This window comes from Dysidea avara, chromosome 5 (genome assembly GCF_963678975.1).
Source record: "Dysidea avara chromosome 5, odDysAvar1.4, whole genome shotgun sequence".
Classification (NCBI taxonomy): domain Eukaryota; kingdom Metazoa; phylum Porifera; class Demospongiae; order Dictyoceratida; family Dysideidae; genus Dysidea; species Dysidea avara.
In genome coordinates this window covers 21,019,679-21,041,140 of record NC_089276.1, presented here as the reverse complement: position 1 = coordinate 21,041,140, position 21,462 = coordinate 21,019,679, and the positions used below count along the sequence as shown (strand labels likewise).

Here is a 21,462-nt window from a genome sequence, read left to right as displayed (position 1 = left end):
AGTGCCTTCAACGCGCTGTACAAACAAAAGCATTGGTATACCTGCTTTACATGTAGGACAACTAATGTGACATAATAATACATTGGGACCCAACCATAAATGTGGATAAATCAGTCTTATCGCAGGAGTGAGCTGATGTTATGGAGTTGGCTTAATCTATTAATATGTCTTCTCTCTTGTATAGGGTTGGCCATTTAAAGTGTAATATATCTACGATAACTACTGTATAATCGGAAATAACCCATCTTGCAGCACATCATTGGATTTTTGATGTCACAATTATATTAAGTATTTATGATAGGGGTCCCAGCATACTCTAACAATGGTCTTATAATGGTAAGGTAGGCATTTTCCTTAATATTGCAGTTTTGAGACTTGAATGGCCCATAATTTGGCCTAATTCATCCCTACACCTTCCTTTGCAATTTTTAAAACAGCCTCTTGCCCTCCTTCCGTGCCCCCACTGTGCAAGTAGCCAGCAGTTAGTATACTTTGATCTATTTAAAAGGCCTTCATTAATAACTGATTTGTCTACTTGCATGTACAGTCATTAAGTATGGCAATACGTATTATGTTAAAGCATAGCCGCGAGTGTTATATGAAAAATAAAAGCACAAGGCCAAGCGCCGAGTGCTTTATTTTTCATATAGCACGAGCAAGGCTATGCTTTAAATGATTTGTGGAAATGTCTTCCAAAATAGCACCTAGTTCCAGCATGCTGGTGTGCTTCACATACCTTCACATGACATGAGAGATTAGCACCTTGAGTTAGCCCCCCCTTTTGTAAATCCTAAATCTGCGGCTTATCTGTCCCTGAGCATTGTTGTCAAATTGCATCAATTCTGTCACAGCATTGTAATGATAACTTTACTGGGAGTGACAGTTTTTGGGAGAGGGCTCACAAGTTCCATGACATCCCTATTTTGAACGAATGAATCTTGACCTACAGTATTACCTAGACCCTACCTTGAGTCTGTTATTATAAGCGCCCATCTGGTGGTTCTACATCTAGTTTTGTTCAAGCATTCCCCAAAGTTTTGGGAGTATTAACTTGTGGTACAAGACTGGATGTGAAGATTACGCCATTATGGCTCTAAGCTATGTCAAATTCTATGAAACTTTATTATAACTTTAGAAATCAATAGCCTCAAGCTCAGTCAAGTATCTCTTCCTAACAGCTCTACAACTTATCATACTTTTTGGTATATAAGTAACTTTATATGTTACTTAATCAATTGCTTTTAAGGTGAAGAAAAAATTGGCAAAACGCAGTAGCACGTGGCATTAGTTGTTAGACAAGTGTTATCAATTGTTTTATTTTTATTTTATTTATTTATTGATTAGCAAACACCCAACAGGGTTTTTACGCTAATGTACAAGGTACGTACACATAAGTGCCTAGTTTAAGTTACAATAACATAAGTGCCTATAATTTAGGTTACAATAATGATTAGTACTAAGTTACAATAAGTGCTAAGTTACAATAGGTGCTAGGTTACAACTAGTGCTAAATTACAGTAAGTGGTAAGTTACAATAAGTGCTAGAATTACAATGAATACTAAGTTATCAAGATGCCTACGAAGGCAGTAGGAAAGAAATCGAAATCGTCCGTAAAGAATGGAACAGGAAAAAACGCTCAGCAGAAGAAGAAATCCCCGCCTAAGAAGCCTCCTGTTAAAAACTAGATCATCCGCTGTCTCGCCCGCCACCGAATCTTCCGCTAAGGCAGGAACGAAGCGGGGAAGACAAGCTGAAAGTCCCGGAGCCCGACGAGAGAAGAGATCAAAGACGCGTCCCTTAACAACTGCTGACATTCCGGACATCGTGTCGGCAGTGGTCAGGGGCATGCCACAGTCTGCGGAGGGAGGCCACCCCAAGTTCCTCTACACGCCAGAAGAGAGCAAGTCGTCACAAGCAGAAGAACACAGACCAGCCTAGCCAAGCAACCCGTCGTCGCGTTACTCGCACAACGCCTACTCCTGAGACGGACGACAGTTCCAACGAAGGAGACGCCGACCACGAGGATTTTGGTAAGTCATGTAGTAGTGCGTGTTATGTCCGTGTAATGTTTCGTTTTACAAAATAATAAAGTGCACTATGCAAAGCCTTCTTTATAACGCGCACCATGTAAAGGCTTCTTGTAAGGCGCACCATGCACAAGCCTATGCTTTATATGTACACCATACTTTATGTAGCCCGCACCATGTTCTAGCCTTCAGTTAATAGCCATCCTTATTACGCCATGCCTAAGCCTCTTACTGTTCCTCCAAAAAAAAAAAAAAAAAAGCCTTCCAATTGTAGTATGCACCATGCTCTAGCCTCATTCAAGGGGTATCTCATAATACCATGCCTAAGCCTCTTACTATGTTTACTTAATGCAGGCCATATAATGTTAAAAAATCAGACGTTGTTCAATCCCCACCCCCACCCTTCTCATTGTCTCTTGTGTCCTGTTCTGCAGACGAGTCCACTGATGGCTGTGAACTCCCTCATATCCGGCAGTTGGAAGTCCATCCAGATTCCGATGATCTCCTTAGCATTGACAGCCATGATTCGGATGATACATCCCCTTCGGAGAAGTCATGCCCACTAGTGTTAATAAGTAATGGCCTCCCTCCCATCCCATCCAGACTGATGAAGCGCGTGGAGGATGGATTGTTTGTTGAGATGGCAGAACTTCTGCCAAGCCACCTGGACTCAGCTGACCTCAACATTAATGAAGGGCAGGTCGCATCATGCAAGCGACTTCCTACAGTGACAGATATAATTGATTGGATCCAGTGCTTTGCAGTATATATGGCAATTATTTCCCACCATAAACCCTAGAGAATTGCTGACCTCCTAGGATACCAGAGCCTAATAATTGGGGCATCAATGGACTGTCGCGAAGGCAAGTGGGTTATTTATGATCGTCGCTTTCGCCTAAAAGCATCGGCCTCTCAGAATGCTCTATGGTCTGTTATAGATGTTACACTCTGGAATATGACTTCCCCAGAAAGGGCTATTCAGAGTCGTCAGCAGGCAGGCTCCACCCCCTATGCTTCAAACCTTCCCAACGGTCACAACGCCAATATCAATACCAACCAATTTGCCTGGACTGGAACGAAAATCCTAATGGATGCTCTCGGTCGCCCTGCCGCTTCAAGCATATTTGCTACCGATATGTTCATAATCCCAGAGCCCAAGACAAGAATCACAAGGCCTCCCAGTGTCCATACAGGCAGAAGGACAGGCAGCACAACCAATCTTGACTTGATTGATTTGTTGTTTTTTCCTTTCTTTGTTAACTGACTTTAGGCCAATACTGATAGTAGTTTCTTTTCTTTCCATATGATTTGTTGTGCAATAACACTATTTAGTCAATATAATATTATGCAATATTATGTGTGGTGATAAGTATGCACAATGCTGACAGTCTAATTATCGACACCTTATCCCCTCGCAGTGTTGTCGGAACAACATATTATTGGTGTGCACACTAAGGACTTGCGTTGTAACTACAGTGACTGGATCTCATCTTGGACCAATCACCTGAGCCACCAGCTATCTGATGTCAAAGTACCACCTGCGGCCAGGGCAGTCAACACACCACTAGATGCAAGCAACTGGAAAAAATTGCTGGTAGATCACCCTAACAGACCATTGGTCGACTTTTTTATTTCCGGTATCACAGAGGGCTTTCGCATTGGCTTCAAAGAGCAATTAACTCCATTGAAATCCGTCAAGCAAAACCTGAGTTGTGCTCTTCAACACCCTAACACAGTAGAGAACTACCCTCTTGCCCTAGAGAAGGTTGAAAGCCCCTTCCCCAATCTCTAACCTTTTTGGGAATCTCTCTGGATACTCAACTCATGCTGGCCCGCCTACCTGATGAAAAACTCTCAAGAATCCAGAACCAAGTTTCAGCTTGGCTATCTCGCAGAAAAACACCAAAAAGGGATATCTTATCCCTGGTAGGCTTGCTGCAGCATGCCACTAAGGTGGTAACACCAGGAAGGACCTTTGTGTCCAGAATGTACAGACTAGCAGCTCGCCTCAAAAAATTATCTCACTTTACGCGTCTCACAAGCGGCTTCCGCGCAGATCTTAGGTGGTGGCACCTCTTCATCACACATTGGAACAGGCTCAGTTTTATCAACGGCTCCACTCCAGACTATATAATTTCCTCAGACACATCAGGGTCCTGGGGCTGTGGAGCAGTATTTGGATTTCAGTGGCTGCAACTAGCATGGTCAAAAGACTGGGCACAAATCGACATACCGTAATGGCGAAGGAGTTAGCACCAATTGTTTTAAGCTGCGCTATTTGGGGACCACTACTATCAGGCAGCAGAGTGGAATTCCACCGTGACAACAGCAGTGTTGTTGACTCCATTACCAAAGGATCCTCAAAGGAAATAATGGTCATGCACCTCTTACGCTGTCTCTGGTTCTTCTCAGCTCATTTTGATATAAAGATCTCAGCTTGCCATATTCCAGGCACGTCGAATACTGCCGCAGACCAGTTATCCAGAAACAGATCAACAGAATTCTTAAAGCTACACCCTCACACCTGCCGCTCCCCTGCATCAATCCTAATGTCACTGTTGAAGCTCATATCACCCCGGAGACAAGACTGGACTTCTCCCTCCTTTCTTCGTCACTTCAAGCGAACCATCAATACACTGCAAGGGTCTCCACCTGCAAGAAATAAAAAACCACATACTTAATGAGCTCACATAAAACAATGCTACAACATAATTGACCACACACTTGTTGTTCAGTGTAATTGATTTATGCTGTTCATTGTAATTGCTGTATGATTAACTTAGTTGATAATTTATTTGCCATTCTTGTTACAAAATCCCAATAGACACTTGCAAACAAGGCCACACATATATACTTAAATTCCATTTGTAGACCTACCAAGGAGTACTCACCTCAACAATCTACTGAACAAAGCCCAAAAGCTACTACATCATGGGCTGGCCAAATCCAGCAGAAACACCTACACGGCTGGACGAAGACGATATGTTAACTTCTGCAAAATGGCAAGGATTCACCCGATCCCAACATCCGAGTGCACCCTAACTCTGTTCATATCGCACCTAGCTACCTCCAACATCTCGCAGGGAACTATCAAGGTGTATCTATCAGCAGTTAGACACATGCATGTATGCAAGGGGCTTCATAACCACTTCAACCGCCAAATCACTCCTAGGCTCCATCTCATCTTAAGGGGAATCAAAAAGCGCCAAGCAGGCATGCACTGAGGAAAAACCCGACTGCCGATTACCATCCAGATGCTCTATAACATAAAAGCCCTCCTATCAAAGAAACCTCCTTACTATTATAATACCACACTCTGGGCTATGTGCTGTCTTGCCTTTTTTTTGGGTTCTTAAGAGTCAGCGAGTTTACAATTCCTACAGAAGGCTCCTATGATCCATCACGACACCTATCTCTCAAGGATATTGCAGTTGACAACAGGAAGAAACCCCGTCTCCTGCAACTGTCCCTCAAAGAATCCAAAACAGACCCATTCAGGCAGGGTGCCAAGGTGCACATGGGTGCCACAGATAGCTTGGTATGTCCAATAAAAGCAATGATTTCATACCTCGGCAGAAGGAGTGAACAACCAGGCCCACTCTTCATCACTGAAGAAGGAAATGGCTGGACGGGAGCCATGTTTCGTGCAGGCCTCCAGTCCCTGATGGTCAGCCTCAAACTCGATAAGCGCCGCTATAACTCACATAGCCTTCGGATTGGGGCAGCAACGTCTGCATCTCTAGCCAAACTGCCTGACTCTCACATACAAATTCTTGGCCGCTGGAAAAGCAACGCATTTAACAGGTATATCTGACCTCCTCCCAGTGAGGTAGCAAATATGTCCAAGATCATCGCAGCTGGTCATCACTGACTCCTTTTTGACAACCTCAGCATGTAATTGGTGTATTTATATGTACTAAGGACTGTCTACTAGTACTGCATATGTCATATTGATAGTGTTGTACAGTCACTTCATGTTGCTACCGTGCTTGTCTTGACACTACCGCAAAGTGGCTTCACGCTATAACGATTGACCTACACAATTTGTTGGCATGCACACCTGCCATAAGTGCTGTTCCCAAACAGCCGGTATCTCCAAAACACATAATCTAGATACTTGGTTGAAAGGTCTCTCCCCCCACCCACCTGTGTGCCTGGTGGGGGGGAGGGGGGGGGGGGGGGGCTCACCTTTCTATGGCTTAAAGGAAGGCCTTTGGTGCGTAGAATGCCTCTGGGCACCAAAGTCCTTCCCTGCCCAAGTATCAGCACATCTGGAAAATAAAAATATAAGACCCGGTAGGCAATTGATCCCAAAAAGAAATCTTAAGACAGAAAATTCTTTAAATCAGACCCAGCAACCAGGACCAGGTACACATACCAAAACCACCACTACCAACAACAGTTGGTCGGTGGCGAAGAGCGACCAGTGCTGCACCTCCCTGGACACGTCAAAGGTTAGTCAAGTAATTAATATTAAATGTAGTTTAAAATACCTTTAAACAAAGTTAATGTTGAACTTGATGGCGGCCTCGAGCATTCACTCTTAGACACGAGACATTAATAAGAATAACGACGCACTAATAAGAATCCTAGCACATGCGCAGTAGCACGTGGCATTAGTTGTTAGACAAGTGTTACCCTCCCATCCCAACCCTCTTATGCACAAATACCAGTTTTCACAGCAACATCATGCCTACAACAATAAATTCCAATAAAAATGTACGTGGTTGATCCACATACAGGGTATAGCACACACATATATATACATATACATTGCACTCCACCCTCTATTAATCGCTTCAGTGGTAGCACTCCTTCGAGCAGGCACACTGGTGGTGACACAACTAGCCAGTACTGCGCCTCTGTTGTATTGTCATCACATGATACTATCATACTTGTGCATTGATGTACTCATTAGCTCCCTGCAGGTGAACCTATTATACTGCCAATGCTAAGTGGTAGTATAGCCTGGAGACTATCATGGACCATTACCAAGCAGCGATGCCAAACGCAAGGGAGTGCCTGGCAGGAGACTGTATCACGGACCAATACCAGAACTTCCACAGCTCTGCCATGCCAAATCTGTTGCAGTTATTAGCCAATATTGCATACTGTATTTTTTGTTTTGTTGTTGTTACAGCTACTGATACACACGATGCACTCCTTTGCTCACTGCAGGCAGGGAGTGCCTGGCATGTGACTTCCATGGGTCAATGTCACCTCCCCCAACAGGTGTAATTCAAGCAAGGGAGCGCCTGGCATGCGACTCTCATGAGTCAATGTCACCTCCCCCAACAGATGTGATACAAGAACGGGAGTGCCTGGCATGTGACCCCCCCCCCCCCCCCTCATGAGTCAATGCCACCTCCCCCAACAGGAGTCTTGGCACGCAGCTCTGCCACAGCTGGTCAGTGTCAGCCCCTCGTTGCGAAGAGTGTAGCACACTGCTTCTTAGCAAATGCTGCCTCTTCCACACTTCTCAGAATCCAGATCAGCATTCGGCCGCCCAGTGCCAATGCTGGTCTCGCCATTCTGAAAAACAGAGCTTTTTAAAAGCTCTAGCTGCATTCGCAGCATCTCCATTCCTGATAGAGGGAATGTGATAGTACCTGGTCTCTAGGATGGTTGTTTTAGTATTTAGACCCAATCATGGCTTAAAGGAAGGCCTTTGGTGCGTAGAATGCCTCTGGGCACCAAAGTCCTTCCCTGCCCAAGTATCAGCACATCTGAAAAATAAAAATATAAGACCCGGTAGGCAATTGATCCCAAAAAGAAATCTTAAGACAGAAAATTCTTTAAATCAAACCCAGCAACCGGGACCAAGTACACATACCAAAACCACCACTACCAACAACAGTTGGTCGGTGGCGAAGAGCGACCAGTGCTGCACCTCCCTGGACACGTCAAAGGTTAGTCAAGTAATTAATATTAACATACTTTTTGGTATATAAGTAACTTTATATGTTACTTAATCAATTGTTTTTAAGGTGAAGAAAAAATTGGCAAAACGCTCAGTGCCATGCAACAATGAATATAAACACACTGTTAAGTGCTGACTCATGTTAACATAACTGGCTCATGCTGACATGGTTAAGAGACATTGTAGAGATTGTAGGAAGAGATATACTTCACTGACACTGTATATTGTTTCTCCAGTCTAGCAAAAGTTGACATTATAGCTTCATGATCGGCATAATGGCATAATAATTGCCTTTGTATAGTCATCACCACCCATCAATGCTTCCAAGACTTTGGTTATAATCTGGACAAGAGGATGTTCACTGGACCGGTGCCTATAATTTAAAGTTGATATGTATAAGCAACTTGATGATGAGATTAGAATGAGCCTACCACATTTTGAGTACAGTACAATGTAGGCAGCAGACAAGTGAATTTAGGGGATTCTTGCACTCCCTCTGAACTTTTTCTATGTGCTAGCTTGGAAGCTAGTAGAAGCAACAGGTGTAATATTGCACTCTTCAAGAGTAGACAACACTGTGAAAAAAGTGGGATATAAGATGGTATTTCCAGTGGCTTATTGAATACAAATAAGCCTTAATATAAACCCTGTTTTATACTCATGTTATACTTTAGTATAATGCATACTATACTATTACATATATGGTTTCAGTTTATTTACCACATTACCTGAAATAGCTTATATCTAATATAATTCCCACACTATACCATCACATATGTGGTTTCAGTATGTTTAACACATTAACTAAAGCCTTACATGAGATTGTTAGTATACTACAGGTTATATCAAGCTTTTTTGTATTCAATAAACCACTGGAAATACCATCTTATATCCCTCTTTTTTCTCAGTGCAATGAAAAGGTAGAAAAATCAAGGGAATGGCTAATCTCTTTTGTTACCTTTGAACCAATTAGAGGCCAGACTGTGTGGCTTAAAGGTGTTGACCATTTATATGCTGGTATACAACACTGGAAGCAGTCTTTGATCCGCCCACGTACCATACTACAATTTGTACAAGTATAAAAATCTAATGATAATAGGTACAGTATGTTAACTACATCACTGTATATGCCATATCAATCAATGGATGTTATCCAATTTACTTTGTAACTACCAATTGTATAATTGTAACAATGTACAATCAACACAATTTTGTAAGTTATATCTACTGGTATAATGCTGCGTATGCATAGAGACAGCACATAAAAAGTTAAGTGTGTCTACAAAGTGTAAAGTGTAGTATCAGTCCAGACTACTAGTACATCAATCCAGTTAGCTAGCCACGGATTCTGAAATTTGATGTATTGGATATTCCTTTTGTTTCACCAGGACATGTGGACACCAAAGTGATTGAATGACGTCCAACACTTAGTCCAGTGTACACTATAGGACTTGTGCCTAGAGAAATTATATAATTTAAAGAGTAGATATATACACAGTTCATTATGTACTGTAGTTTATAAGTTTAGGGTGGAGTTTAGCAAAAACATCAGTAGTTCAATGATTTCAAGTAATCAGCTCTTTGTTACTTCCAATGATTTACATCTTGCAAAAACAAATGGTGTCCAATTATATAAATCATTGTGTATGTGGTGTATATTAAGAGTTGCTACTGCAATTGGTATCATTCACTTTTTATTATTTAAAGAAGCTGTGCAGCTTCATCTGCTTAACTAAAGAAAGTTGTAGGCATGTATAACAATGTTATCAAGTATAATGCATTACTATTCCTAACCTACCCTGTATGTATGGAATCATAATATATGTGTTCTGTACATATCAATTAAGGTTCAACTTACAAGTGGCTGCTGTTCCACTATCTAACTGGCATGTAAAAGTGGCATCCTGGTGTGATGAAAATGTTACGGTAGCTCTATCACCTCTAGCCTTGGTTTGAACAGTGATGCTTCCAATATCAATACAACCTAATATAAGTATTATTAAATGGTTATGGATATACATACTGTATATATATACAGGATGAATATATATGTTTAGACACTGGGCCTTTGTTCATATAATCCATAACCTATCTTTTGTGGCCAGCAAAAGTGTAGTTGTGCTTAATTAAAGAAACGATTGAAGCCAACACCACATATGTATTCAAGTAATTCTAGGACTAAAATAGTAGTGAAACAAGACTTGACAACATAGTTACAGTATGTGCAAAAATCCCTACACTGGCATGTTGTGTAATGCCAAAGTGGCCACATAGCTATGTTGTTGAGTTTTAGTTTCACTACTTTTTATCACTGGAATTCTAGCTACTTCATTTAAAAAATTTTAATTGCAGTAGTTTGTTAACTTTTTTGTTATACACTTGTGGCTGTGAGTTCTATACTAGAGTATCTTGATCTTACTGTTTATCTCAAGTGAGCTACACAATAGATTAAGGGGCATGATTGCCATGTCTTATTTTCACAGAAAAACTGCAGATGATAGCAGCTACATTAGATTATAAGGGGCGAGATCTGATTGTTTAAGAGCATTGCGGTGTGTTCTGAGGTTTGCCACATGATTGTTGTTTTTTTTTAGTGTGGCTATATAGGCATCTACTCTCTCATAAGTGCTTCAAATAGTTTTGTGGTGTTTAAATACCCTCCTCTAAGAAAGTGTCAATACAAAAATAACACCTTGGTATGGTTTCCTTGATGAAGAAAAAGATGACCACGCAACTGAAGATAAAAAGGTATAAGGAAAGCACTTATTGGTAGCAGAAAAGGCATATGTCACATATGAGTTTGTTATTGTGGCATAACATGGTGGCAGTTCACTGCTTCAAGTAGACAAAAAATTGAGTTCTGGCATTAAAAAAATAATATTAGGCCTTTAATATTAATTTGATGCTACTGTAGGTACACCAAGACCAGATACAGATATAATGTTTTGCAGTAGACTGGTCATAATGTCCTGTCATGTACAGGCTTGATTGGTTGTGGTACAACAGAGTGGAACATTTCAACTAATAGTTAGATTGTATATGGTTATTAATTCTGGTATCAACTGTTCACATCATTCATTGCTCTTGTTGTGAGTTACTGTAACATTGCTAATTGAATGGGCAATTGGAAACAGTGGAAACGGAAACCGGAAATGGAAAGTGGAAATGGAAAACGGAAATGGTCAAATTGTCATATAAAGGTACCCTAGAGTAAAACCCTTGTTTAGTGGCCACCTCTTAAAGACCACCTTCTTATAAAGACCACCTCTGTACAAAGACCACTTTGTAATTAGATCTCAAAGATGGCTAAGGCATACTGACCTTATAAGACCACTTCATGGTCACCTTCTATAAAGACCACCCTCTTTACAAAGACCACCTCTCACATTGAATAATACCTAGGTTCCAGGCATATATTTCATGACTTATCAAAACTGACAGCTAGGTCAGCTAAAAATACTACATTCTTAAGGTCATCATCTCTTCATGAGACCTTATTTTTTGTTGATACAGTAGGTTAGTGTACTAGTCACATTTCACTTGCATGGACTAAGGACTTAACACATTTTGGTACAAACTAAGTGATAATGGTAGATGACTTGAATGAAGTGTGGACCAAAATATGGGTTTACCTCTTTCTATGAGTCATGAAATACATGTTTGAAGCTTATCAAATATTATCATGTAAAGAGGTGGTCTTTAATGTGACTATGAAGTGGCACCTTATCTATCTTCAAAACCTAATTACAATGTAGTCTTTGTATAGAAGTGGTCTTTGTACAGAGGTGGTCTTTAAAAGTGACACTAAGTGAGGTTTTACCCTAGGACCGTAAGAGTCTAGCTGTTTTGATGAGTCATGAAGTAGATGGTTGGAACCTAGGTATTATTACAATGTGAGAGGTGGTCTTTGTAAAGAGGGTGGTCTTTATAAAAGGTGACCATGGAGTGGTCTTATAAGGTCAGTATGTCTTAGCCATCTCTGAGATCTAGTTACAAAGTGGTCTTTGTACAGAGGTGGTCTTTATAAGAAGGTGGTCTTTAAGAAGTGGCCACCAAGCAAGGGTTTTACTCTAGGGTACGTTTATAAAAAAATTATGACAATTTGATCATTTCCATTTTCCGTTTACAGTTTCCGTTTCCACTGTTTCCAATTGCCCTAATTGAATGGGAGTAGGCCTAGTACATTCATGGCCACCCCCTTGGGTTGTAAGAATGTAGTGTCTCCTAGCAACCAAGTGGTAGTTATAATTAACAGTACAAGCCATAAACCAAACATTCCTTAGGCTCCATCCCTTTTCTTTTGATAGCTGGGACATCATGTCTGAGCAAACTGAGTTATGGTCAGACACGCTATTTGTACGGCAAATGTCTGGTGACCGACTGTTACATTTGTCTCTGACCAAGACTATTCTGTAAAGATGATTTCATAATGTATGATATTTCTATGATGGATTTTAAAGGTAGTATTTTATCAGTTGTCATTTATTTTAGGGAGGAACCTTATAAAGTATCGTGACAGTGAGAGCCATAGTTCATTATTTTGTGTACAGAAAATTGTAATAACTATTATTGCATAGCATAAGCAGCAGAAAGAGGGGGACTTGGGGACTGAAGCTTCCTCACAATATCTCGCCCCAAATTGTTTTCTTGAAAACCATGAAAAAGCTCTAATAGAATGCTCAAATACCCTAATAGAGCAGTCAAAGTGCTTCATAAAATGTATTCCATAAAAATGAAATTTTTTTTGCCTATATGGCAGGAATCAAACCACTGACTTCTTACTTTTGAGAGTTGTTATCTTACCACTGCACCAAGTGTTTCCAGGTGTCTAAAGGCTGCTTTGTACTGTTTATAAATGCTTTGTGTTTATTATCCCTGTCTAAAAACCAGTTTTATTACTGCAAATAGCCTGTTTTAAATACTTTTTGACTAAAAAGTTGGTGCTTGAGTCGAAATGCTTCAAACTGTACCTAAAAATTGAACTTTGAGACATTGTGAAAGCCACAATGGCTACACCAGAAATTCCATACTCTGGTCAGCCTCCCTTTTCACATCAACCACTTCTACCACCACTGTTGTGTAGTAAACTACTACAGATGTTAATTTAAATTGTTGTGACTGGAATTCATTGTTGACTGTGTGAAATTCCAGGTTATATCCAAACCACAGACTGGTACTAAGAGAGTATCAAATGCTCTTAATGTAGTTTGGCATGCAGTGGTACTGAATCATTGACATGTACCATTTTTTAGGTCTACCTAGCAATTAAACAAACTAGTATACTCATCACTACAAAGACAGCACAGTTACCTTTAAAGGAAAGAGCATTAAAATAATTATAGGAATACTGAATGCAAAAGTATCAAATTATACAGTTATATTAGTATAATAATATTACTGCTACACCCAGCCAACAAGCATGGCATGCAGATACTCACTACAGTTTCATCATGCATCACCAATAAATTTTGTAACAGCACTTTTATTGTGGGCAGCACAGCAAACTGAATTACTTATCCATGTTAATGCACTAGTGGGATTGCCTGTGTTTTACAATTGGTTAATTTTGTAACTTACCTAAACAGTAAGTATCATCAAAACCACTCCAAGTCAGATCATCTTGACAGGTTCTGCTCTGAGTACCTTCAATTACAAACCCATCATCACATGTCAATGTACATGTGTCTCCTGGACTATCATTTCCTGGTGAGCAACTAATCTGTCCATCACCAGGAACAGAAAGTATCGGACATGTTGTGATTAATGGAATGGATAAATGGTAGCTAGCTACATATATCAAATTCAAATTATCCTCATATTAAGACACAATATCTGGAAATCAAGAAAACCATATTGAGTGTTCATCACATAAAATTAATGTACAACCTGGAAAGATTTATTTTCCACATTTGTATCTTTGTTGTACATGGACAGAAGCAAAACTGTTTTGTGGTAAAATTAGTACTAAAGTTTTGATATGTATGTTAAATTGTTAATGACTTTATACTGTATTTGTTATGCATTCTGCTAGTCATGTAACTCACCTGTACATGCAGTATCATCTGCACCATTCCAGGTTCCATCATCTTGACAAGTCCTACTCTGAGTACCACTAATTTCAAACCCATCATCACATGTGAATGTACATGTGTCTCCTGGACTATCATTTCCTGGTGAACAACTAATCTGTCCATTATCAGGAGCAGAAAGTATCGGACGTGTTATAACTACAGTAAGACAACAAGTGAAAATGTAATTAATAACGATGAACAGCATATAACATTTAGTCAAATTATTATACACATTGAAGAAGCATCTAATTTTGCACTTAAAGTCACTTAACAAGCTTGCTGATTTAATTTGTATTTAATATTAAAATGTGATTGTCTCTGGGAAAACCGGTCTTATCGCCCATTAAAAAGTATCGAGAAATGCCGGTTTTAAATATTCAGAGTGTTGTAGCTGGCCATTGGTGGTAGCTACGCATACCAAATTTTCACACATTTTACAACAATTTCATATCTTCCAGATCATCCACTGAAGAAGTAGTCAACAGCTTAGTTTCCCGTCATTTTAGATAGTTTTTAAACCAAGGTTGACTGTATCGGTGAGCTCCAAAAGGGGAGGGAGGGCCTGGAAGGCGGGAAAGATGGTGTTCAAAAATTGAAAAGGAGTATGTTGGGATGAATTAGGCCAAGCTATGGACCATCTAGGGCTCAGAACTGGCTAAAATGAAAGGAAATTTACAGCACAGGTCATTGTCCAATACCATGGAGTTGTACAGCCATACACAGCCATCTCCTGGTTGGCCAGGGTTCCATCAAGACCCCAGACCACCCATACGGCTCGCCACTGAGCTTGAAAAAAAAGTAGACCACTTTACTCTGTGACAGTGAAATTTAATAGTGCATTTATTAAGCTTTGTGTTTGTGTGAAAAAATCAAACTTCTTGTCTTGGGCGATAAGACCGGTTTTCACAGATCCAGTCACAAATACGCATACTATTTTGATGCAGTAAACAAAATAATCGTGTTTTTAAGGGTATTATGAGACAGAAACAGCAAATCAGTATTATTGTAAATTTATTCAAACTGACAATTTCCAACTGAAAGTGGTTTATAGTAGGTCATTTTGTAGAAACATGGGCTAAATATATGTTCAACATTCACCATAAAGGCATTGTGGTTTAGATCTCTTGGGTACTGGACAGTGCTTGACCCTGGAACTAGGCTTGCACCAATTGTATTGGTATAATTTTGACCATAATAGGCTATCAAAAGCAACAGGAATTATGCCAGCATAATAGGACAAGTTTAAAGATTTCAAGATTTTTGTTTAAAATCTGCAATGCACACCTTAACACACTACATTGTAATACTGCATTTCATATCAAGAAAGCATGCAATATTATTATTTCTTGGCTGATTATTCACACTTCATGGAAATGAGATTGGCATACTCTAGTCATTTACTCTAATTCAGCATGCAGTAAGGAACCACTGATATACTCTAATAAAACAGCCAACTCTAGAAAGCATAATTTTGAGTATAATAGGCTGGATTTTTGAGCAGTGCTCAAAAGCTATTTTCAAAGCATAATTGGTGCAATACTGAACAACACTGTATGCATGCATGAGTATATGTGTGTGTGCAGCATAGCCAAGTGGTTAGGGCATCGGCCTGGTAATCGAAGGTCCTAGGTTCGATTCCCGTTTGAACCACTTTGGTATTTTTGTTGTTTCCTTGAGCAAGAAACTTTTCTTTCTCACATTGCTCCAGTCTACCCAGCTGTTTAAATGGGGACCTGGTGGCCTGGTGTCAACTGGGGAAGCAGCCCACCCAGCTGTAACATCAATGGGTACCTGGTGTAAACTGGGAAAGCAAATGCCCAAGTGTCCTTGTCTCACTTAGTGGTGTTGAGGTCGTTGTGGAAGGTTCCACAACCTCTCTCCATGATACCTGGACAGTCCTTCTGCGGGTTACTAGCCCTGCCCCAGGAGGATTTGCTGCACAAGGCTTAAGTGCCTGAGTGGTGCACAGGCATCCCAGTGGGGTGGTAATAGCTATGTTTCGCATGGCTGCCGGAGGCTTTGTTTTTCTTTTGCTTTGCTTACGTGTGTGTGTGCATGCGTGCATGCGTACGTGTATGTGTGATGATCACCGATGATTATTTTGGTATTGATATGCATGTTAGTGGCTTTATACTGTATCGGTTTTGCAATCTGCTGGTCATGCAACTCACTTGTACACACAGTATCATCTGCACCATTCCAGGTTCCATCATCTTGACAGGTCCTACTCTGAGTACCACTAATTTCAAAACCGTCATCACATGTCAATGTACATGTGTCTCCTGGACTATCATTTCCTGGTGAGCAACTAATCGTTCCATTTTCAAGAGCAGAAAGTACCGGACATGTTATAACTAATAGAACAAACAAAGATACATCAATAAAAATCTTCATATCAAAACACTTGGAGCAAGTGTGGGTGTGTGTCACATATGTACATGTGTATTATGTCGTAACTCTCTTGTAGTTGGATGTAACATTGAGTCATTTGGACATAACCACACTTTTGTAACAAAAATTAGTAAAATTTGTTGTAAATGCAATGGTGCTGTGGTTACACCAAAAATTGAGTTGTCGAATGCCTATTATGAGCTCTTTGGGTATTACCAAACCTGCAAATGGGACATTTTTATTACAAAATTTTTTGAAATAGAAAGTGAATTGCATGCTATAGAGAAACTCAATAACATTACAAAGATTTTCACTTGCTGTCAGTAAACTGCCCTAGTTACTTGATTTCCTATTCAAGTAATCTTTTCTTCATGGTGTATTTTTAAGCGTTTTGTGCATTTAGCTGTTTTGAAATCTACAAGTTATGTAACTTACTGTACCTGTACACAGAGTATCATCTGCACCATTCCATTTTCCATCATCTTGACATGTCCTACTCTGAGTACCACTAATTTCAAACCCATCATCACATGTGAATGTACATGTGTCTCCTGGACTATCATTTCCTGGTGAGCAACTGATCTGTCCATCATCAGGAGCAGAAAGTACCGGACATGTTATAACTAAGACAATATGTGATAATGTAATTACAATGAACAGAATATAACATTTAGTCAAATTATAATGTACAGTACACTGAAGAAGAATCTAATTTTGCACTTAAAGCCACTTAACAAGCTTGTTAATGTAATTCACATTTAATATTAAAATAAGCATTATACTATTTTGATGCTGTAAACAAAACAATTGTGTTTTTAAGGATATTGTGAATGCAGGATTATATTCTCCTCAGACAGCAACAGCAAATCATTATTATTGTAAATTTATTCAAACTGACAATTTCGAATTGAAAGCAGTTTACAGTGTAGAAAGATGGATATTCAACATACACTATAAATGCATTGTGGCTTAGAGCTCTCAGATACTAGACAGTGCTTGACCCTGGAACCAGGCTTTCTCCAAATATGCCAGCATAATTTTGAGCTGGATTTTTAGCACTGCTCAAAAGCACAACAGGCTATTTTCAAAGCATAACTGGCTAGCCTGAACTTCACCAGTTTATTAGTAACACTGTGTGTGTGTGTGTGCGTGCGTGCGTGTGCATGTGTGTGTGTATGTGTGTGTGTGTGTGTGTGTGATGATCACTGATATGATATCTTTGGCATTGATTTTATGTTAGTGGCTTTATACTGTATCAGTTTTGCAATCTGCTGGTCATGTAATTCACCTGTACACACAGTATCATCTACACCATTCCAGGTTCCATCATCTTGACAGGTCCTACTCTGAGTACCACTAATTTCAAAACCGTCATCACATGTCAATGTACATGTGTCTCCTGGACTATCATTTCCTGGTGAGCAACTAATCATTCCATTTTCAGGAGCAGAAAGTACCAGACATGTTATAACTAATAGAACAAACAAAGATACATCAATAAAAAATCTTCATATCAAAACACTTGGAGCAATTGTGGGTGTGTGTCACACACGTACATGTGCATTATGTCATGACTCTCTTGTAGTAGGATGTAACATTGAGTCATTTGGACATAACCACACTTTTGTAGCAAAAATTAGTACAATTTAATTTTATTTACTATAAGGTAACACCAAAAATTGGGTTGTCAAATGCCTATTATGAGCTCTGTGAGTATTACCAAACCTGCAAATGGGACAATTTTATTGCAAGATTTTTTGAAATAGAAAGTGAATTGCATGTTATAGAGAAACTCAATAACATTTCAAAGATTTTCACTTGCTGCCAGTAAACTGCCCTAGTTACTTGATTTCCTGTTCAATTAATCTTTTCTTCATGGTGTATTTTAAAGTGTTTGGCGCATTTAACTGTTTTGAAATCTACAAGTAGTGTAACTTACTGTACCTGTACACAGAGTATCATCTACACCATTCCAGGTTCCACCATCTTGACATGTCCTACTCTGAGTACCACTAATTTCGAACCCATCATCACATGTGAATGTACATGTGTCTCCTGGACTGTGATTACCAAGGAGTGTGCAGGTATAGCATAAGTATAAAGGAGTGTGTAAATATGACATGAATGCAATGTAAATAGTAGGCCTGACAATTGATTGTATGCGAGTGCCAACTACCTGTATGCAACAACAAATGTATGCACATATCAGTGAGCATTAAGTGACTTTGTAAATACTGATATGCATTTTTGCAAGCATGTAAGCAGAACAAAATGTAAAAGCCCATAAGCAGCAGTAACAGTTGTATTCCAAGTCTGAATACAGCCAAGTACTATACATACAGACATTGGTATAAGCACGAGTAAACTTGCAATTAGAGCTAAAGAGGTTACTTATGTAGTATAAAAGCCTGCAATGATTTTAGACATGTAGCAGTTTATATTGTATGCAGATGCTTTCAAGTTTAAAGTACAAGAGTACTCTTGTGCACACAGATACTATGTACTGACGAAGGCAAGTGCAACTGAGGATTGGAGGTATGTATCCCCAAAACAAGCTGGTAAATGTTGATATATATATATATATATATATTTGTTAATGTACAAACTCAATCATGAGTATATTCGTACATATGTAGTTAGCTACTTATTTACAAATTTTTATAATTGTTAAATAAATCAAGAGATGGAGCTTGGATAATACAATAATCTAGTTGGTTCCATAATTTTATTGTAAAAGGAAAGAAGGAGTTCATATAAGCATCTACCCTTGTTGGCAACTGCAGAAATCTTTGATGGTGACCTCTAGTTGTGGTGTTGCTTGGTCTAAACTGTTGGTGCACATTAATATCTACCATGTCATTAATTATTTGATATATGCACCCAGCCTCCTACCTGCATGCAGTAACCAATGAACATGCATATACATGAGTATGGAGCATGCCTGCGAAAGCAACAGCCATTGAGCTATATAGGTATGCAACAGTTGGTGGAGATCAGCGGCGGAGGAAGTAGTTGATATGAGGGGGGGCTGGGCTGACCCAGACTTATTTCTATAGTTTGGTAAGGTGAGACCAAAAAAAAAAAAAAAAAGGTCACAACCAACTGACAAGAGCTTTCCACCTCACCAGCTACCATTTCTAGCTGATAAAGTACATAAAAATCCTTACATAGCTCGCTACACACTGACTACTTTATTAGAGTGACTGCTCTATTAGAGTATCTCGATCTTTATCACGGTTTTCAGCCCCACTCCAAGAAAGATAATTTCGGTGTGATATCATTCTGAGGGGGGGGGGGCTTCAGCCACCTAGCCCCCCCCTTTCCACCGCCTATGCTGGAGATATTACAAGTTACATTATAGTAACTGAACGAAATATTTAATTGCATAAGAACGTAGATAGGTTGCAGAGGTATGGAAAGTTTGTAAAGGGGCCCTAGACAATGACACCTATCCTACTGTTAAACCAGGGAAAGGAAACCCTATAGTAAGGTGTTATTATGTACACGGTGAAGGGACGTGCAACCTTGGTGTAGATATGCGCACCTCGATACTGCCTGTAGCCACCAATTGACCTGCATATACATGGGCACGGAGCAAGCCTGCAGAGAGTAACACAGCTGAAGTGCAGTGGTCACATATGCATGTTCATTGACAAAAAGTTACTGCAATGTAACTAACCCGGGTGGCAATTTCACGTACGCAAAAGTGGAAATGGAATAGCCCAAGCACGTCTAAGAGCTGCCATGTTTAAGGAGATAATAGTAATACTAAAGAAAAAACACTTTTGACCATAGGGATATATACAAATACCCACTAGGTACATAATTAATAGCATAGAGTGGGGGAGGGGGGTTGGTGTAGAAGGGATTGGAGAGTGGTTACACATTTGTAGTAGGTCAATCATGGAAGTATAATGGTGTCAGTGACAGTGGCACTAATGATAATGCATGAGCTAGTAAGATTAGAGTGGGATTAGACAACTGAGGTGATCACTAAATAGTGTAGCAGTCGCATAAGCATGGTATTACATGAAAGTAACAGTTAGGACATGCCTGTCTGCAGAAGCAGTGATAACTCGCAAGGCTATAGCGAAGAGCATGTATGCCGTGGCAGCAATACTAGCAATGAAACAGTAGAAGTAAATTACTTGCGGCAGAATTGTAGTTCAATAGCAGTGGAAACAGTAATAGCAGACATGCAGGAGCCATAAAATTCATGCAGCAGCGCTTTGGTATATCATAAGGTTGCATATCATGCAGCAGCAAGAGCATCGCACAGTACTCTGCTAGTCTCCGCACTCTCGGTAGATCATGCAATAGTGGCACCCTTAAGCTCACAGCAGTGATTACATTTAGCTACATGGCCGCAATAATGTTTCATTAAGTGGCGATAATTTATTTATTTATTTTTTTGTGCTGGGGCCATGATACACATGAAGCAATAGTAACGTTCATGCAGCAGCCACAAATGGAATTGGGCAACTGAGGGGATCAGGTTGGGGTCACTAGACGCCGTAGTAGCCATACTTGGGCAGTATTGCATATCGACCTTGTAAGTAAAATTTCCAACAACAAAGGCAATGTACCAGTATGTCAGTCTTTAACTCTTCAGTCCATAGAAAAACAGTTAGCTAATTACTTAAGTGACCACGTGATGACATGCCAGAGCAATAGCCTGTGAGAGTTGCGTCCAGCTGCCGGAACAATAGCACCTTCCAAAACAATTTGAATGGTCAAATTCCCCACTGGTGGGGCAATTTTTAATGTCAAATTTAACGGCAATTTTTAAGGTGCACTATTTTCTGTACTGCCTAGTTCATGCCTGTTGAGAAGTTCCGTACTGCGATAGTAAAGAATAAGTTCCAGGTAAATATTTGTTAGTCTGGCTAAACATTTGTGGTTGTGTAGTATGGGATTTTTCAACAGACATGAAATCCACAGTACACTTACCTATCTCGCCGTTGGCTGGAGCCCAGTGGCGTGCCGGAACCAAGTGAGCAACGTAACACCCCTTTGCTTCCTTTATAGTATTAGCGAGGGGTAGGTAACGAG

At 39.9% G+C, this 21,462-nt stretch overlaps 1 long non-coding RNA gene across 1 annotated transcript; it reads right to left on the bottom strand.

Annotated features, from left to right (window-relative positions):
• Nucleotides 1–9,181: 9,181 nt before the first annotated feature.
• LOC136256187 (uncharacterized) lies at nucleotides 9,182–13,710 on the bottom strand. Its single transcript, XR_010701360.1, has 3 exons — nucleotides 13,526–13,710; nucleotides 9,807–9,932; nucleotides 9,182–9,405 (listed from the first exon to the last, which is right to left on the bottom strand). It is a non-coding gene; the product is annotated as an uncharacterized lncRNA (long non-coding RNA).
• Between the last annotated feature and the right edge of the window lie 7,752 nt (nucleotides 13,711–21,462).